Genomic DNA, 13,348 nt, shown 5'->3' with positions numbered 1-13,348 from the left:
TGAGAAACATCACCCTTTAAAAACAACCGTTTAGCAGTTGAGCGTAGGTAGACATTTTTCGCAAAGAATAAAACTTATTCCAAGAAATTTACAATGAAAATGGTCTAGATCTATTCTCAATACTATAAGCAATAAACATAAGCCAAAAATTTAACTGTCACCTCCTCAAGTCATTCATTATACCAGATTTCATCCATAGCATGGAACTACATTTTGGACTACTTCACATGTAACACTGAGTAGTCACTTCTGGTTTGGTGTAATCCGTCCTAGACAAGAAGTTTTTAAACTTTTTATTAGTCTATGTAAAACTTGGGACCCACTAGGGGGATAATTTGAACAATCTTGGTAGAGGACCATTAGACTTTTTTTCCTATATTAGTCTATGTAAAACTTGGGAACAACCTTCATAGAGGACCATTAGATGATGTCACATGCCAAATATCAAGACTCTATGCCTTGCAGTTTTGGACAAGAAGATTTTTAAAGTTCTTACTTTCGGTTGCCATGGCATAAAGAGTTCTAAATGGAATTCAATTCTTTGAACAATTTTGAAAGGGGGCCACCAAAGGATCATTCCTGTGAAGTTTGGTGTAATTCTGCTCAGTGGTTTTCAAGAAGATTTTTTTTTAAATCATTGACGGACGCACGACGCACTACCCAAGACGAACTACGGACGATGGACATCGAGCGGTCACAAAAGTCATATTCTAACAATTATAATATGACCAAACTTCAATTATAAAGTAGAAGATTCTCTGGTAAAAAAGCTCATGTCTCCCCAAATGCATAGTCATATATGGAAGAAGTCAATAGGAGACAAGAGCAAAAGTCAAAGAGACACTGATGGTTTATCTGCAATAGGGATCACCTACTTGGCATGTCCAACCATCCCACTAAGTTTCAACATTCTGGGCCTAGTGGTTCTCAAGTTATGAACTGGATACAATTTTCTATGCTCGGGCTCCTGTGACCTTGACCTTTGATCATGTGATCCCAAAATCGATATGGGTCATCTACTCTGCATGTCCAATTATCCAATTAAGTTTCAACATTCTGAGTCAAATGGTTCTCAAGTTACTGATTGGAAAGAGTTTTCTATGTTCAGCCCCCTGTGACCTTGACCTTTGAAGGAGTGACCCCCAAAAACAATAGGGGTCATCTACTCTGTAGTTCCTATCTGCCTATGAAGTTTGAAGGTTCTAGGTCAAATGGTTCTGAAGTTATAAACCGGAAATTTCCATTTGCTATCTGCTGCAACCTTTGATCATGTGATCCCAAAATCAATAGGGGTCATCTACTCTACATGTTCAATCATCCTATGAAGTTTCAACATTCTGGGTCAAGTGGTTCTCAAGTTACTGACTGGAAATGGTTTTCCATGTTAAGGCCCCTGTAACCTTTAACTTTACCTTTAATAGAGTGACCCTAAAGTTGATACTGCATGACCAATCATCCTATGAAGTTTCAACATTCTGGGTCTTTTCATGTTCAGGATCCTGTGAAATTTAACAGAGTGACCCAAGAAATCAATAGGGTTCATCAACTGTGCATGACCAATCATCCTATGAAGTTTCAACATTCTAGGTCAAGTGGTTCTCAAGTTACTGACTGGAAATAATTTTCCATGTTCAGGACCCTGTGACCTTGACTTTTAACAGAGTGACCCCAAAATCAATAGGGGTCATCTCTTTTGCATGTCCAATCATCCTATGAAGTTTCAACATTCTGGGTTAAGTGGTTCTGAAGTTACTGATCGGAAATGGTTTTTCATGTTCAAGCCCCTGTGACCTTGACCTTAAACAGAGTGACCCCAAAATCGATAGGGGTCATCTCTCTGCATGACAATCATCCTATGAAGTTTCATTATTCCGTGTTAATTGACTCTCAAGTTATTGATCGGAAATGGTTTTCCATGTTCAGGCCCCTGTGACCTTGGCCTTTGATGGAGTGACCCAAAAAACAATAGGGGTCATCTACTCCATAAACCCTGCCACCGTATGAAGTTTGATGATTCTAGTCAAATGGTTCTCAAATTTGATCGGAAAAAAGTGTGCTAGAAGGACGGAAGATAGGGAAAAACAAGTATGGGGGAACTATAACAAGGTATTTTTAGCCAATCTGGAGATAGCACCTTTAAGTGTGTCAATTCAAGCTATAGCATATTGCTTTATAATTTAATAATATGTTCACTTTAGAGAATAGAATAGCCTGACCAAAAGGGGTCAGAATTGGTCGTTCATCTGACAAATACATACCCATTTACGCTAGTTAGGATCTGACCCAGTATGATAGCTGTTCTGAGACTTCCCTAGCAATCAAAATGAACTTAAATAAGCCTTTTTTGATAACTACATTCTATTCGTAACTGTAGATAGTCGTTAGCTAGTTGTAGGGCATACTTTAACGAGGTGGTTTCTAACCGATAAACTGCAATTATTATCTTTGACTCGAACAATCGTCCGATTGTTAATGAAATAGATTTCGAAACAAATAGCATATTGGAATCAAATAACAGAAGATGAATGTGAATGGTCATTCTCAATCTTCGTTTAAAGATCAGACTTTAGTCAGATAGGGTCAGTTTTGACGTAAAATGTTTAAACCTGTGACTGTACATTATGCTATAAGATTCCATCAAAAGAAAAAATAATTCTGAGATATTTTACATGCCACCCAGTGCAGATTTTTTCTAATGAGGTGGATCTATTGAACTACTTACAATTTGGCAGGCCTTAAATAATTTTTTATTCTAGTAACAAAACTAAATTAAAGGCTTTAGATTTCTACTCCCTTTGTAATGAGTATGGGCTGAATGTTTGTACTTGCACCTTGTAACGCTTAACCTTGCATTTTGTAGGCCTTAATGTGTGGTATAATTGGGCAAAACCTTGTGTAGACGGATGAATCCTGGTGGACCTTGTACTTCACTAACTTTGACTTCCCTGAAGTATTGTGAAGTTTCAAATAATATCTTTTTTCTGGAATATGAACTTACATGTTAATACACAATGTGTTTACCACTAGATTATGAGGTTCTATAGTTTAAAATATTTTAATTTCTCAAAACTATCCTTAATGCAGAAATTCTTGATATCATACTCTATTTTTTTTTAAATTGCCTTTCAAGAAAAAGATGCTATTATAATTAAAAAGAGTTATCCTTTTACGGAGAATGAGTCTAGTCATTTATTTGTTGTCTGTTTGCTGCTTATGGCAATGAAATTACATAGAGGTGTGTATGACTAGAGGACATAACCATATCTTTACAGAGTATTAGGTTATCTCCCTTTTAACTTTTTTTTTTTTTTTTTTTCTTACAAAATTAAGCCGTTATAAAAATTGCCTCTACCAACAGACATAAATATACTTTGATAAAATGATTGCAATTACAGGATGTGTTTAGCACAACAAGAGCTGTCAGAGGAGACATTTTGAAACTGGATATGGAAACAGAGCATATATTGAAAAAGCAGAAATTTTCGCACGGGTTTAATTTTCACTATATTTGCGAGGCCATACATCTCGCGAAAATCAATTCTTACGTACATATTTACCATTAGTATAATGCTAATTCAAGCAGGAAACCATAGTTACAATTTCGCGAATATTTAACCTCGCGAACATAGTCAAAATTCTAAAATAGCGAAATTTTGACCATGCGAAAAGATGTGCTTCTACAGTATCCAAAAATACAAATGATTAAAACATGTGCAATACTGTTTGTCAGGAGAAACAAAATATCTCATGTTTGCACTTTCTCCACGACAAGATAAATTCATATAAAAGATAAATATTGGAGGGTATAGGTGCCATTCAGGTGCCCAAATCTTTCAAAGTATTTCATTAAGAATACCGGAACATGCTGATTCTGCAAGGGCCTTTGTAGGTATTGGCCATTTACGTTTCATGACCCCAAAATGAAAACTCTAGTAACTTTTGTTTCTGAGCATATTTTTGCAATGTGTGCCTGAACTGAGGTTCACAAAATATTAAATTTTCTTCCATTCTAGCCAGCATCAGTGAACTTGGATACAGAATTTCAAGAGTGATTTATTGTAGGACATCTTATTCAAACTGACACATGTCTTTTAGTTCTAAAGATATTTTGTTCAGCTACCAAATAAATCTGGGCATGGTTTCTTATAATTGTCTATTCAGGTGCCAGGATGGACCTCCTGGTATTATATTGATATTTAATAGATATATATTAGACTACTGAAGGTCTTATGTAAAATGGCTATTTAAGGGTGTTGCTGCTCAATTATCAGGGTTTTGTATGTTATTTAACAAGAAAGCATTAAAAACAAGAGGACCATGATGGTCCTGAATCGCTCACCTCTCCCCACATGACCCAGTTTTGAACTGAGTATGATGTTGTTTTTTCTATTATTTGACATAGTGACCTAGTTCTTAAGCTCATGTGACCCAATTTTGAATCTGACCTCGATATCATCAAGATGAACATTCAGACCAACTTTCATACAGATCCCATGACAAATATGGACTCTAGAGAGGTCACAAGATTTTTTTATTATTTGACCTACTGACCTAGTTATTGATGGCACGTGACCCAGTTTCAAACTCGACCTAGATATCATCAAGGTGAACATTCTGACCAATTTTCATGAAGATCCATTCAAAAGTATGGCCTCTAGACAGGTCACAAGGTTTTATTTTTAGACCTACTGACCTAGTTTTTGAAAGCAGTTGACCCAGTTTCAAACTTGACCTTGATATCATCAAGATGAACATTCAGACCAACTTTCATAAAGATCCCATGAAAAATATGGCCTCTAGAGAGGTCACAAGGTTTTTCTATTTTTAGACCTACTGACCTAGTTTTTGATGGCACTTAACCCAGTTTCGAACTTGACCTAGATATTATCAAGAATAACACTCAGACCAACTTTCATACAGATCCCATGAAAAATATGGCCTCTAGAGAGGTCACAAGGTTTTTCTATAATTTGACCTACTGACCTAGTTTTTGAAGGCACGTGACCTAGTTTCGAACTTGACCTAGATATCATCAAGACCAATTCTGACCAATTTTCATGAACATCTTGTGTAAAATATAGCCTCTAGAAAGGTTCTATTTTTAGACCAACTGACCTAGTTTTTGATGGCACATGACCCAGTTTCGAACTTGACCTAGATATCATCAAGGCGAACATTCTGACCAATTTTCATGAAGATCCATTAAAAAATATGGCCTCTAGAGAGGTCACAAGGTTTTTTTTATTATTTGACCTACTGACCTAGTTTTTGACAGCAGGTGACCCAGTTTCGAACTTGACCTAGATATCATCAAGATGAACAGTCTGACCAACTTTCATACAGATCCCATGCAAAATGTGACCTCTAGAGTGGTCACAAGCAAAAGTTTAAGGACGCACGCACGGACAACGGACGCTGCGTGATCACAAAAGCTCACCTTGTCACTTTGTGACAGGTGAGCTAAAAATTATACCTGCCAAAATCTTTTTATGAAATGGCATTTTGTAGGAAAATATTCTTAACTTTAACTAGAAATGTGGCCATGGGACACAGATGCCCCCACTACATGACATTAAAATGACAATTTTTTCCCAGGTCAGGGGCCAGAACTCCTACAATACTGAATGAATCCGGATGCGAAACCCCAGGTGCACAACTGCACATGCTGACCAACATTCCTGTAAACTTTGGTGACTCTAGGTCAAATACTTTTGGAGCTACTCATGACAAAACATTAAAATGACCCATTTTTAACTAAGTCAGTGGCTATAACTCCTACACGACTGAATGAATCCGGACGCGAAACCCCAGGTGCACAACTGCATATGCTGACCAACATTCCTGTAAACTTTGGTGATTCTAGGTCAAATACATTTGGAGCTAGGCGCGACACAACATTAAAATGACCAATTTTTACAAAGTCAGGGGCCATAACTTCTACATGACTGAATGAATCCGGACGCAAAACCCCAGGTGCACAACTACACATGCTGACCAACATTCCTGTAAAGTTTTGTGACTCTATGTCAAATACTTTCAGAGCTACGCACGACACAACATTAAAATGACCAATTTTTTACTAAGTCAGGGGCCATAACTCCTACATGACTGGATGAATCCAGACGCGAAACCCCAGGTGCACAACTACACATGCTGACCAACATTCCTGTAAAGTTTTGTGACTCTAGGTCATATACTTTTGGAGCTAGGCGCGACACAACATTAAAATGACCAATTTTTACAAAGTCAGGGGCCATAACTTCTACAAGACTGAATGAATCCGGATGCGAAACCCCAGGTGCACAACTACACATGCTGACCAACATTCCTGTAAAGTTTTGTGACTCTACGTCAAATACTTTCAGAGCTACGCACGACACAACATTTTCGGGCAGACGGACGGACGGACAAGAGCAAATCTATATGCCCCCCCCAAAGTGGTGGGGGCATAAAAACTACAGTTATATGGAAAATGGTATTCCATAAAAGAGAATGTACTTTTTTAGGACAGAATATGACTTTATATGATTTTACGTTATACAGTATTTTGCAGGAGTTTTCAGACTACCCATGGTCTAAAATGTAACACAAAATTTTTGCAGGTGAGGTTTTTTTTTTTAACTTAGGCAAGGCCTTCCTCCAAGACTTATTTTGTAGGAGGGTATTCAACATGTCCAGATGTGTTACAAAAAGCTGCATTTTGTTGAACAATGTTTTAAATTAGATTAGGACTATGCCATTTGGCAAATGCCCTAGACTGGCAAGAGTAGTTTTAAAAGTAAAGCACTTGGCCATAAGACCAATCCTCTTTGATAGCACTTTCTTGAAAAATTTACATCTCTTATCTCCAACTTTAACTAGTGTTGAGATAAGCCACAGTAAACGAAGGCCACAGAAATAGGAAAAGAGAATTTTGTAATGGGCCTGTTGATATATATTTTTCTTTTAATAGAATGGGAATTTATGTTTAATCTCAACAGACTGTGTATGTCTACAAATGCCCTAATCACCCTGTTTGTATATTTGAGTATCCATCTTGTCTGGATGAAACAGAGGACATTAAGAGAATATGAAGTCTACAATAACCATAACTATACCTTGATCACTTTTTGAAGTTTCTCCCTTAATCAAATACAGTTGTCCCAGCAGTAAATCAAAGTACTGGAGGGAGTTTGTTCAAACTGCATACAAAGACAGACTATACAAATTTTAAGGGAAAGTACAGAAACCAGAATCCTACCTTGCTTACCTTTTAATTTGTCTCTATCAAATTTTCTAAAAACACTTTTGTCAAAATAACAACTTAATTCATTCAAAGGGACAGAGGACTTTTAAAGGAAATCCTTAAATCTACCTTTCCTACATTTTGAATCATCTCCCTTTATCAAATTTACCAGTTCTGACCGTTAAGTCGAATAAAACCAAACTGCAATGCAAAGCAACATACACCAGAAGGTATGACCTTTCACCCCTGTGACCCTGACCTTGAAGCAAGCCATCTGAAACATGCACTCTGCACGTTGTCTCGATATGGTTAACATTTGTGCCAAGTTTCTTCAAAATCATTCAAGAGGTTCAAGAGTTAAAGAGCAGACACGAAACAAAGTGATATGATCTTGACCCTTAAGTGTGACCTTGACCTTGAAGCAAGTCATCCAAAACATGCGATCTGCATAATTATCGTCTCAAAGTGGTGAACATTTGTGTCAAGTTCCTTCAAAATCCTTATAGGGTTTCAAGAGTTTCAGAGTGGACACAAAATTGCTAACAGACAGACAGATGGGCGGACGAATGGACACTGGTGTCATAACATAATATGTCCCTTTGAGCTTATAAAAATTGAAAACATTATGGGAAACAGCAATGTACAACAAGAGGGCCATGATGGCCCTATATCGCTCACCTGTTATCATTGCACTTGAGGACAAGAAGGTCCTCAGAAAAAATATCTAAGTCCAAAGGACAGGAACAACAAAGGGAAGAAATTAAACCAAAAAGAAAAAATTTCTTACAAGGTACAGATATGTCAAAATACACATAAAAATTGGAGGTACCATCCATGTTGTACCACAGAAAAGTGTTCTCGGTTTTTCCCTACGGCCAATAATAAAAAAGTTATTAAAAACAAGCTATTTATAGTAATGTAAAAGGGAAGTAATTAAAAAAAAAAAAATGATTGTAAGTTAACAAAAGAAGGATCTGCCAAATAAATCTGTTGACATAAATGAAATTTCACATCAGTATCTTCATTAGTTACGAAGATATACCCATTTTAATTTGAAATAAAGGGAGGTAATTTGACATAAAATCAGTCCATAGTTATCTACCCTGATTGGCTCAGTCCAACTAATGACAATAATAAAATACAAATAAGTCCTATAAGTACTTACTGATATAAATCCATTTTAATTACAATCAGGGGAGGTAATCAGATATAAAATAACTCTGGAACCTACGAATGGATCTGATTTGTCATGGAATCCAAGATTTATTGTTGTTGAAGATATTTTGGAAGTTTGTGTCAATTAAAACCATAAATAAAGTCTCTTTATGGCTGCAAAAGCCAACATAGCCAATTTTGGACCTTTAAGGGGCCATAACTCTGGAACCCATGAAGGAATCTGGCCAGTTCAAGAAAGGAACCAAGATCTTGTGGTGATAAAAGTTTTGTGCAAGTTTGGTTAAAATCAAATCATACATGAAGCTGCTATTGTGCAGACAAGGTCAAAATAGCTAATTTTGGCCCTTTCAGGGACCATAACTCCGGAATCCATTATGGGATCTGACCGGTTCAAGAAAGGAACAGAGATCTTATGGCAACACAAGTTTTGTGCAAGTTTGATTAAATTCACATCATAAATGAAGCTGCTATTGTGCAGACAAGGTCAAAATAGCTAATTCTGGCCCTTTCAGGGGCCATCACTCTGGAGCCCATAAGCGGATCTGGCCAGTTCAAGAAAGGAACCAAGATCATATGGTGATACAAGTTGTGTGCAAGTTTGGTTAAAATAAAATCATAAATGAAGCTGCTATTGTGCAGACAAGGTCAAAACAGCTAATTCTGGCTCTTTCAGGGGCCATAACTCTGGAACCCATAATAGAATCTGACCAGTTCAAGAAAAGAACCGAGATCTTATGGGGATACAAGTTGTGTGCCAGTTTGGTAAAAATCCAATTACAAATAAAGCTGCTATTGTTCAGACAAGGTCAAAATAGCTAATTTTGGCCCTTTCAGGGGCCATAACTTTGGAACCTGTAATGGGATCTGGCCAGTTCAAGAAAGGAACTGAGATCTTATGGTGATACAAGTTGTGTGCAAGTTTGGTTAAAATAAAATCATTAATGAAACCATTATCGTGCAGACAAGAAATTGTTGACGCACGGACGAACTGACGACGGACAAAGGGTGATCACAAAAGCTCACCTTGTCACTATGTGACAGGTGAGCTAAAAACAGTATTTCTTCTTTGAATAATCTCCCTTTATCAATTAACTCTCAAGTAAGTGAAGACTTGCTTGGGAGATAAGTGAATTGGTACATTTGTGGGAGGGTATTGTATACATAATTATATGAAGGAGAATTTTGATAGAGGTAATTAAATGTAGGTTTTTTTGTAGGTTATTGTAGACTGGCCAGAGATATACGAGAAATAGTACTTTCGTGGTAGGGTACAATAGTTGAATATGGAGGGGGTCTTTGTAGGAGGTTATTGTAGATTGGCCAGGGATATAAGAGTACTGGTATTTCAGTGTGAAGTTACTGTACTCAGGATATGGAGGGTTTTTTTTTGGTAGGACATTATTTGAAACCTTCCAGAGATATATGAGAACTTGCATTTTTGTGGGAAGTTACTGTAGTTTTGGAGGGGATTTTTGTAAGAAGTTATTGCAGACTTGCCAGAGATATACGAGAACTTGTACTTTCATTAGAGGGTATTTTATTTGGATATGGATGGACTTTTTGTAGGAGGTTATTGTATACTGGCCAGGGATATACAGGTACTTTCATTGGAAAAGTATTATAGTTGGATATGGGGAAGGTTTTTGTAGAAGGTTATTGTAGACTGGCCAGAGATATACAATAACTTGTTCTTCTATGGGAGGTTATTGTAATTGGATATGGAGGAGGTTTTTGTAGAAAGTTATTGTAGACCGGTCAGGGATATACAAGAACTTGTACTTCTGCGGGAGGGTACTGTAGTTGGATATGGAGGGCTTTTTGTAGGAGGTTATAACAGAACTTGTACTTTCGTGGAAAGATAGTGTAGTTGTATATGGAGTAGGTTTTTGTAGGAGGTTATTTGTAGACTTGCCAGAGATATATGAAAACTTGTATTTTTGTGAAAGGGTATTGTAGACTGGCCAGGAATATGAGTACTGATACTTCCATGGGAGGGTAGTTGGATGTTGAGGGTTTTTTTGTAGGTTATTGTAGACTGGCCAGTCATATGCCAAAACTTGTACCTTTGTAGGAGGGTACTGTATTTGGATATGGAAGGTTTTTTTTGGAAAGGGTTTATTGTAGACTGGCCAGGGATATACGAGAACTTGTACTTCCATGGGAGGGTATTGTAGTTGGATATTCAGGGGGATATTGTAGGAGGTTATGGTAGACTGGCCAGGGACAAATGAGAACTTATTCTTTTATTGGAAGATAGTTTAGTTGGATATGGCGGTTTTTTAGGGGGTTATTGTAGACTTGCCAGAGATATACAAGAACTTGTGTTTTTGTGGGAGTGTAATGTAAACTGGCCAGGGATATAAGAGAACTGGTACTGACATGGCAGGGTATTATAGTAGGATACGGAAGGGTTTATTGTAGGTTGGCCAGAGATATACGAGAACTTGTACTATTGTAGAAGGGTACAGTAAGTGGATATGGAGGGTTTTTTTGTAGGAGGTTATTGTAGACTGGCCAGGGATAAATGAGAACTTATTCTTTCATTGGAGGATAGTTTAGTCGGATATGGCGGGTTTTTTTTAGGGGCTTATTGTAGACTTGCCAGAGATATACCAGAACTTGTATTTTTGTGGGAGGGTAATGTAGACTGGCCAGGGATATACGAGAACTTGTACTTTCATGGGAGGGTACTATAGTTGCCTATAGATTTTGTTCTTGAAGGAGGTTATTGTAAACTAGCCAGGGATATACGAGAACTTGATTTTTAGTTTATTTTCGGGATTACGCCATTTTTTAACAGTTTTTCAGTCATGTAACGGCTAGCAGTTAACCTAACCAGTATTCCTGGATTCTGTACCAGTACAAACCTGTTCTCTGCAAGTAACTGCCAACTTCCCCACATAAATCAGAGGTGAAGGACTAATGATTTTAGACACAATGTCGTTTATCAAATAGTCACGGAGAACATACGCCCCGCCTGAGGATTGAACTCGCGACCCTGAGATCCGTAGACCAACACTCTTACCTACTGAGCTAAGTGGGCGAACTACGAGTACTTTGTTGGGAGGGTACTGTAGTTGTATATGGAGGGCTTTCTGTAGGAAGTTATTGTAGACTGGACAGGGATATAAGAGAACTTGTATTTTTGTGGGAGGGTAAAGTAGACTGGCCAGGGATATAAGAGAACTGGTACAGACATGGGAGGATATTGTAGTAGGATATGGAAGGGTTTATTGTAGACTGGCCAGGGATACGAGAACTTGTACTATTGTAGAAGGGTACAGTAATTGGATATGGAGGGCTTTTTTTGTAGGAGGTTATTGTAGACTGGCCAGGGATAAATGAGAACTTATTGTTTCATTGGAGGATAGTTTAGTTGGATATTGTGTTTTTTAGGGGGTTATTGTAGACTTGCCAGAGATATACAAGAACTTGTATTTTTGTGGGAGGGTAATGTAGACTGGCCAGGGATATAAGAGAACTGGTACTGACATGGGAGGGTATTGTAGTAGGATATGGAAGGGTTTATTGTAGACTGGCCAGGGATACGAGAACTTGTACTATTGTAGAAGGGTACAGTAATTGGATATAAAGGGTTTTTTTTTTTGTAGGAGGTTATTGTAGACTGGCCAGGGATAAATGAGAACTTATTCTTTCACTGGAGGATAGTTTAGTCGGATATGGAGGTTTTTTAGGGGGTTATTGCAGACTTGCCAGAGATATACAAGAACTTGTATTTTTGTGGGAGGGTAATGTAGACTGGCCAGGGCTAATATAATATGAGAACTTGTACTTTCATGGGAGGGTACAGTAGCTGGCTATAGATTTTGTTCTTGAAGGAGTTTTTTGTAGACTGGCCAGGGATATACGAGAACTTGTACTTTGTTGGGAGGGTACTGTAGTTGCATATGGTGGGCTTTTGTAGGAAGTTATTGTAGACGGGACAGGGATATAAGAGAATTTGTTCTCTTATGGAAGGGTAGTGTAGTTGGATATGGAGTGGGTTTTTGTAGGAGGTTATTGTAGACTTGCCAGGGCTAATATAATACGAGAACTTGTACTTTCATGGGAGGGTACTGTAGTTGGCTATAGATTTTGTTCTTGAAGGAGTTTATTGTAGACTGGCCAGGGATATACGAGAACTTGTACTGTTGTAGAAGGGTACAGTAATTGGATGTGGAGAGGTTTTTTTTTGTTGTAGGAGGTGGAGTGGGTTTTCGTAGCAGGTTATTGTAGACTTGCAAGAGATACATGAGAACTTGAATTTTTGTGGGAGGGTATTGTAGACAGGCCAGGGATATAACAGTACTGGCTACTTCCATGGGAGGGTGTTGTAATTGGATATTGAGGGGGTTTTTGTAGGAGGTTATTGTAGACTGGCCAGGGATATAAGAGAACTTGTACTTTCTTGGGAGGATACTGTAGTTGCATATGGACAGGGATTTTGTAGAATGATATTGTAGACTGGCCAGTAATGTACAAAAACTTTCATAGGAGGGTACTGTATTTGGATATGGAGGGTTTTTTGGGAAGGGGTTATTGAAGACTGGCCAGGGATATACCAGAACTTGTACCTCCATGGGAGGGTACTGTAGTTGTATATGGAGGGGGTTTTTGTAGGAGGTTATTGTAGACTGGCCATGGATAAACAAGAACTTATTCTTTCATTGGAGGTTTATTAAGTTTAGTTGGATATGGAGTGTTTTTAGGAGGTTATTGTAGACTTGCCAGAGATATACGAGAACCTGTATTTTTGTGGGAGGATATTGTAGACTGGCCAGGGATATAAGAGAACTTGTGCTGACATGGGAGGGTATTGTAGTAGATATGGAAGGGGTTTTTGTAGACTGGCTAGGGATATATGAGAACTTGTACTATTATGGGAGGGTACTGTAATTGGATATGGAGAGGGTTTAGTTGACTGGCCAGAGATATACAAGAACTTGT

Source organism: Mercenaria mercenaria, chromosome 10, assembly GCF_021730395.1.
Source record: "Mercenaria mercenaria strain notata chromosome 10, MADL_Memer_1, whole genome shotgun sequence".
Taxonomy (NCBI): Eukaryota; Metazoa; Mollusca; class Bivalvia; order Venerida; family Veneridae; genus Mercenaria; species Mercenaria mercenaria.
This window is presented reverse-complemented; position numbering follows the sequence as displayed.